Genomic DNA, 7,795 nt, shown 5'->3' with positions numbered 1-7,795 from the left:
CAGCTACTCATTTTCTTTGGGCTTCAACTAAGGTTCATCTTTGCCAGACCTACTTCCTTTCAGTCCTGTTCTTCCTTTCACTCTTGTGTCACTTAAAACACCTTTGCGCAACACTTGAGAGATCTTGAGCAGACAGAAGTGCAGCTCTGCACTCAGCTGTTGTAACTCAGAACAATTTTTGCAAAGCATTCTGAGTTACAACATTACCCCAGACCAAACAGAAGTTCACTGTTGGTTCTAGGTGGGAGGTAATAGGTGTCGCTGCCAGCTGAGAGCCTGCAGCCAGGTTCCCATAGCAATGGCCAGGGCTCTCTGCCAGTGCTCACTGTTTTCAGAATGGGAAGAGGGAAGGCAATGGAGAGAGCTCATTCTTGGGGGTCCCCAACTGGCCCTGAAGGGTGGGGTGGGTGAATGGGAGCCCCCCCACCTCTGGGGAGGCTCTAATATACCTGTCCCACCCTCCAGGGAGAGCTGAAAAACACCCCAGACTGAACTCCCTCCTCTCCCTTTCCCCCCTCCCATTCTTAAAACAGTGACAGGCTAGGAGCTCCCAGACACAAGTTACAATAGCCACTACATTTTGAAACATCTTTATCTGATACCTCATGCAATGAAGGGTCAGATTTTCACTTGATCGAGCCTTTTTGAAGCTGTTTGCAGCCATGCACTTGTTTGGTCACAGCTATAAATTGCCTTCTGTGGCCAGACTGGGCAAAAATTGTTGTTTTTGTCTGTACCGGAAGTGCTTAGATCTGATGCAAAGCAGAGTGTTTTTTCTTTTAATGTTAATTTTAGGGTAATTTTTGGCTGCTGTTCATATCTTATCTGAAAGTTTAGAGGCCTTTGCACCTGATTAATTGAGGCTGGGTGCCCATGTAAGCTTTGAGTGGGGTAGTATACAAGTCTGATTGATTGATTGACAAGGGGCTGGGCACATGCAAGCCTGGTTGATTGGCAGGGTTTGCTTAGTGCACATTAAGTGCTATATTTTTTCTGTCAGATCTACCTGAACAAAGCAGCTGATGGATTAAATCATTCCCAGGCTGCTTCCTTGTTAAAACATGGAAGCACCATTGCCAATTAAGCTTTAAAAAAAGCCTACAACAGTAATATCCGAAAGTCTTTGTGACTTTCTCACCCTACACTTCAGGATGCCAGGCTTCCAACACTTCTTCTAATTACCCTTTGGCACATGGCTTTAACTGGACTTTAATTTCAATTGGCTTTAACCACTACAGCAGATATCCACCATGACAAGCCATGGAAAAAATAATCTAGTGAAATAGTGTGTGCAGAAAGACCAAAGGGAAAAGCAGAATCTGGAGTGTGCTGTGCACTGTGGTAGTTGTGGTAATGGTAAGGTGTGGGCAAGTTTATGGCAGAATTAAGTATATATCCTGTTAGGTGGCTGAAACTTTCCTATCATTGATGTTGTGTTGTGTGAGGAAAGCTGCATGTGTAGCAGCCCCAATTGTTCCATTCTGAAGTTTGGTTTGTGCTAATGTTTATTTGTACCCTGAGGTGTTATAAAATCTATTCAGTAACATCTGCAAAATGGTTTAAGATTCACCATGGGAAGTGATTAATATACCAAAGTAATAGAATATTAATTTGCAAAGGGATGCAGTGGGATAAAACAGCCAACACAATTTGAAGCTGCATAGTCAGAGGTTGCATGTTATGGGCCAAACAATAGCCTTTCCATATAGATATGTATACAATAAACACACATCTTTGTGCATGCACGCGTGCACACACACACACACACACACACACACACACACACTATGCTCACGCACACTGCATCGAGAACACTTTTTTAGTACCCAGTATCTTTGTTCTCACAGAATGAGGTCAAATTACAGAGCGTTTCAGAGAGACGCAACATACATAACTAAGTATTTACAAAGAAAGGATTGAAAGCACTAAACCTATGCAGCTACAATTAAGTGAGAACATAAATCCAAAAGGGGCAAATACTGAGGGAAGGAGAGGAGTTGTTCAAGGTGGTCTAAGAAGGTGAAACCAAGTAATGGGATGAAACTGAGGAAACAAAAATGCATTTTACCTTTCAGGGAATATTTCTTCAGCAGTGAGTCACTCAAACCTAGACGGAATCACATGCTTCATAATACACTGTAGGGAGCAATTCTGCATCGGCTGGCAGATGGACAAGATTACTTAAGAAAGCCTTTCTGCCTCTTGTTTTTATGCCTGTGTAGGAATGGAAATGTATGTACACAATATATGATTAATTTAGAAGAGTTGCTAGATTTTAAGAGCTATTCATATATCTTTTTTCAACCAAAAAAGGAAAAGAAGCAATAAAACTAATGTAAGACAAGACATTCACTAGCAACATACGAAGGTAGAAGCTGATGTTTCAGCCTTTCAGGACATTGTGTCCTCTTTCCCTGTACAGTGGACCCAATCCAGTCACATAGGAGTCTTTCCACTGACTTTCATGAGAACCGGACGGGAGCATATTCAAGAATAGACTGATGGTTAGTTCTTGAGCTGAGTGTCAGAGTAATGTGGACTTGATTGTGTCTAGATTTGAGTGATTCACTGTTGAAGAAATAGTCCCTGAAAGGCAAAATGCATTTTTGTTTGCATCCCTGGTTATGACATTACTTCTGCTAAGCGTTTAAATATAGAGGAGAGAGTAGTGTGTGACAGTGGGGGAGGATTTGCATATAGATCATATCCAATACATAAGTAAATTAATATTTGCCACATCAACTGCTGAAAGATAGCCTTTGGTATTCTCAATCCTTTCAAATTACCCTGTTGCAAAAAGGGCTGTTTTGGGGCATTGCTATTTAAAAAACCCACAATCCCATGCTACATAAATATCTAATGCCCTGTAAGTATGTAAACAAACTCAACCCACCGCTTTTAAAAGCACAGCTACCTCCCCTAGCTGTCTCAGTAAAAGGTTTTGTGTTTTGTGTTCTCACCCCACCTTACTCAGAAAGCATTTTCCTGATCTGCCCTGCTATCGCTTCTTTATTAACGGCAAGGTAAGATTCTAAGGACTCATCAGAAAAATAACTGAAATATTCATGAGGCTCTACCTTGCTCTCTTTGACAGATAGTCAAACATGGCAGTGGAGGAATTTACCCACCAAAATTTTTGATCCTAAAACATTTCTGTCTAAATGTTTCAGTGGGGTTGTGGTAGGGTAGAGAGAAACACCTATTTTTCAGCAGAAATTAAATTGGTAAAAAAAAAAAAAATTGGCTGAAAAACAAAAAATATTTTGTTTTTTGGTTGTAATTGTTGTAGGCTGTTTGGGTTTTCTATGACAAACTTTCCACACAAAGCATGCATTTTGTGAATTGTTTTTAGTTTAATGCCCAATTTCCCAGTGGAAAACAACTGATAGAAAATATGACCTGCCTTTTTGGGGGGTGCCATTCATCTAATGTGAATCTGTCTATAAAACATGAAACAATTCCTCCTTCTCCAGTGTATATAACACCATGTTTTTACCCTGTTCTTTTGATTTCCTAAGTGTTCCAGATACCATTACATTTTAGGTATGCTCTAAATACAACCAACTAAGACTGTAAATTTCCCCAGACTGTTCTTTCCTATTTCTGAGTCATGAGCATGTAGAGTTGATGAGACCCAATTTCCTATTAATTCATTTTTTTCCTCCCTTGCTTCCAGCAGAAAGTCTGCCTTGCTTTCTCATCAGAAATGTCAATAATGTCCATGCCAGTGTAACCAACATCTGGAAACTGAAGGGATTAGCAAACACTGGAATTCAAAATCTGAGTCTCAGCCTCAGACACTGGAGTGCCAGTGTGCTAAAACACAAAATATTCCTGAACTGTGTCACTCAGTCACAAAGGAGTTTCGTTTCACTTAAGTGAAATATTTCAACTAAAATAAGGGTCACTGATAAGTGAAAAACATCAGTTCAGTTCAGAAGGAAGTGGGAAAAACAACATTTTACCATGAAATGTTAGAGATTAATGCTTAGCTAATAAATATGATTCGAGCCTTAAAAAAAAATCTTTAAACCAGTGGTTCCCTATCTTCTTAGACTCAGGCACCTCTCATTAGACTCAAGATACCCCTTGGAAAATGCTAGCTCTTGGTTTTTACTCTTTTTTTTTGATTACAGAAAAATAATAGAGCAGTTCTGCTGCTGCAAACAGAGAGACCACAATGGGTCAGAATATTTTTAACTCTGCAGCTTCCTATTTGAAATCTCTGGGCTTATCTTGTGAATCACGTTTGCCATTTAACAGGGTTATTTAGTCCTAACAGGAGCACTAGCCCGCCCCAGTCACAGCGCCCAGCCTTGGCTGCAGCCAACACCCAACGCTTCTGAGGAAGGTGAAAAACCAACCAGCAACAACAAAACCCCTGATGCCTGTAGCAACAGGAGGGGAAAGAGTCCTTCTCAGCTCTGCGTGGCAACCGGCAAATCCCAGAAGCATGGGGAAAACCCAGAGGCCTACCTAGCAAGGTTTGGAGAGAGAGGGGGAGTGAGGAGGGGAGGGTGCCAAGGGCAGAGGAGGAAGGAGGAGGGTGAGGGTCTCTCTCTTGCCCTGTGGTTTCAAAGTCCCTGGCTGCTGTTGCCACAGTGTGGTTTGCCTGCTCAGATGCTACAAGGAGGTGTGGGACTGCTGCTGTTGTCATGACATGGACTGTGCCGGGGGGGAGGGGGAGGCTGCCATCTTGGTGCCTAGGGCTGATGCCCTGCTCACCCACCCCTTGTTACACTACTAGAAAGCCAAAGAATCTCCACTTTGCTCCACAACCTGGGGACAGCCAATGCAACTCCATACTCACACACCCTACCTGGAAAGCCACAGCTCTCTTTTCTGTCATCCTGTCCCCTCCATAAATGTATCCCAGCTCCTTTACTCTTCTGTCATAGAGCTGATCATTGATCATGATTTGCGTCGTTCTTCTTTGCTCTACGGCTGCTGATTACTACCTGTGCCCTAAAAAAGGTACACTATACCTTGTGGTGGTATGTGTGGGAAGGGGCAGGAATTTAATTTAGATGATTCATTTTGTGGGTAAAGTGCTAAATTACTGGATTAAAAAGAGGGGTGGGAGTGGCAATGGCAGCTTCTCTTCTGGCAGCATTTTGTTTGGAGCACCATCCCCTAAGTCTGCTCTGAGATCACCTACAGGATGAGATAAACTAAGAATGCCAAGTTTTTTGGATAGGCATGTCCAAAAGTTTAGGCATCTGGGGACCTTCAGGAAACTTCAGTGTTGCCACAGTTACGTGGGAGCTGAATTAGGATTTTGAGGATTTAGTTTTGGATCTAGATAAGTTTTGGTCCTAGATAAGTGCTGGTTAAGGGCATAGATCCATTTAGCCTCCTTATTTATCATGTATACAGGTGTGCGGTTAACTAGTGCTGATGTCTATAGGTAAGGATAAAGGTAACAGATACTTTGTAATTCTGACATGGTAACCCCACTTCATTGCAACTGGACACTAACACTGGAATTGAGGATTAGGTTGAGTATTGAAATGTTTGGGAGGTAGAGTTGCTAAACAGGACCCCGGAGAGAAACCACAGTCATGATCCATGGCCCAAAATATTGACACCTCTCCTGTCTCCAGGTGGCAGGTGTAAAGTAGGTCTGTGCCCTCTGGCACTCTGTGCTGCCATATACTTATATACTGGTAACAGAGCTATCACTTACTGGAGGGTCACTCCTACTATATGCAGAAAGCCAGGCTTCACAACCCCACTGTGCTATCCTTGTACCACTTTTATCCAGGCCTCCCAAACATGAGGTCTAGCTCTCCCACTCATTCCTCACTCCATGCCAGCTGTCTCCGCTGACCTACAGCCAAGTCTCCCATCACACTCAGGGTGATGAACACATTATGCTTGTATTTCCTGCTTTTCAGAAATATCAAGTTAGATTACCTTCAGGGCCAACCTTTTGCCCCCAACCCCTCCTACCAGTCTGCGCTCATTTTTTGGTAGCAGGTAGAGGGTTCAGAAATCTGGCTCAGAAAAGCAAAGCTTATTCAAAGATAGCTCACATACGAGGCCAGGGAGAAGGACTCAGGGTGACAGTGCTCATACCGTGGACAGGGAGAGGGCCTCAGAAAAGGCCAGAGGAAGGACTCTCCCCCAACTTTGGCACATGCAAATGTGACAGAGAAGGGCTTCCTAATTCTCACCTCAGGTGAGTAAGGAGAGAGACCCAGCTTTTTCTAGAAAGAAAGGACACTCCCATGCTCCCTGCATACAGAGGATAAGAAGGGCTCAGACATTCAGGAAGCACTGTTCCCCAGACACCGGCATACATGTGGGAGAGAAATGCAGAGAGCTAGCAGGCAACCTCATCTTATTTCCTACCTCTCTGCCATTCACCCTGCTGGTCTCCCTTCCAGGGCCCATGCCTCCCTTCCCTTCTTCCTCCTGGCCCAAGCCCCTGACCTGTCCCCCTTCCCCAACCAGTTGTTCTCATTTACATGCCCTTTCCTTGCTAGAGCTCCACGCCCTTCTTCATGATTTCTCTACCATTTGCTCCTCCTGCCCCTCCCAGAACTTTTATTTTCTTTTGTTTTAATAGTTTGAGCCCCTCTGAGCTTTCTGCTAGTGAGATTCCACTCCCTCAATAGAAAAATAAATATGTAGTAAAAACCCCCCCAACCTTTGACATAAGCAGGTTATGGAAACAAGAACTGGATTCAAAATTGAGTCTGGTTGAACATCATATTCAGTGGAGCACACTTCCCCATAAGATACCGTGAGCACTGGCAGGCTAGCTGGCCTCACGTGAGCTCAGCACTAGCTGAATGTAATCCTTCTGGCTCAGAGTACTGTTCTATTACTTACTTGCCTCATGAATGGCCACCTATCCTGAGCCAAAGTCTTTCTGAACACCACTTTCAAATCTCTGAGAGGAATGCTATGTCCTACCTGAGGTCCAATATCCAGAGCAGAAGTTGTTTTCAAAGTAATTAGAGCCATGGTGTGAGCCCCAAGATGCATGGATTTAAACAAAAAGGGGGTCAATTTTAAGAAAAACAGCTTCTTTGAAGGGGTTAAAAGGAGGCTTTATCCCAAGAACCACATATTCAAAACATGCCCCCTCCCCATTTTGGTTCATTAATTCTATGGTGAACCTCCATGAGGCACGCCAATATGCTAGGCAACCTAAACAGGCATGTGAATTTTGGAGTTCTTTAAAAAAAAAAGACCTTTAAACAGAAATGTGTTTTTACCTGTAACTAGAGGAGCTGGCCCTCTGCTATGATAGTAACTTGGATGTGGTTGGCAGGTAGCATATAGTAGCTTTCCATGAAAAGCAGCCTATGCCCCAATTCATCAAGGTACTCTGCACCTCAAGTTTTGCAGGTGTTCTGCACTCCACATGCTTAACTTTTAAGCGTGATCAAACCTCTTGAAAGCAGTGGAAATATTCACATACTTTATTATCTTGTTGAATCAGCACCCTAGTGAGAGCACTTAATTTTCAAATATCGTATTTTCTCTCACACAGCATACATCTTTGCCCCCAAAATCAGCCCCTCCCCTTCCCAAAATTGCTGGAGGGGGAGTTGCGAAGGGGCAGAGTCCTGTGTTAGCGAAGAACCATAGTTATTGGCTTGTGCCCGAAACAGCAAATGAGCTGTACAATATTTTGATAAGGCTTGTGATGTGGAAACAAGTTGCAGGAGCTTATAAAAAAACAAGTAAAAAAACCCCAAACTGTCTTGCTACTGCCTTTGCAAGGATCTGGGGACTAACCTTGTGTTACATAAGGATTAAGTCCTCCTGAAAATGTGTCCAG

The sequence above is a fragment of the Gavialis gangeticus genome, unplaced genomic scaffold, assembly GCF_001723915.1.
Source record: "Gavialis gangeticus isolate Ggan-Ray unplaced genomic scaffold, GavGan_comp1, whole genome shotgun sequence".
In the NCBI taxonomy this organism is placed as follows: domain Eukaryota; kingdom Metazoa; phylum Chordata; order Crocodylia; family Gavialidae; genus Gavialis; species Gavialis gangeticus.
The sequence above is the reverse complement of the archived record's forward strand: the minus strand, read 5'-3'. Positions refer to the sequence as shown.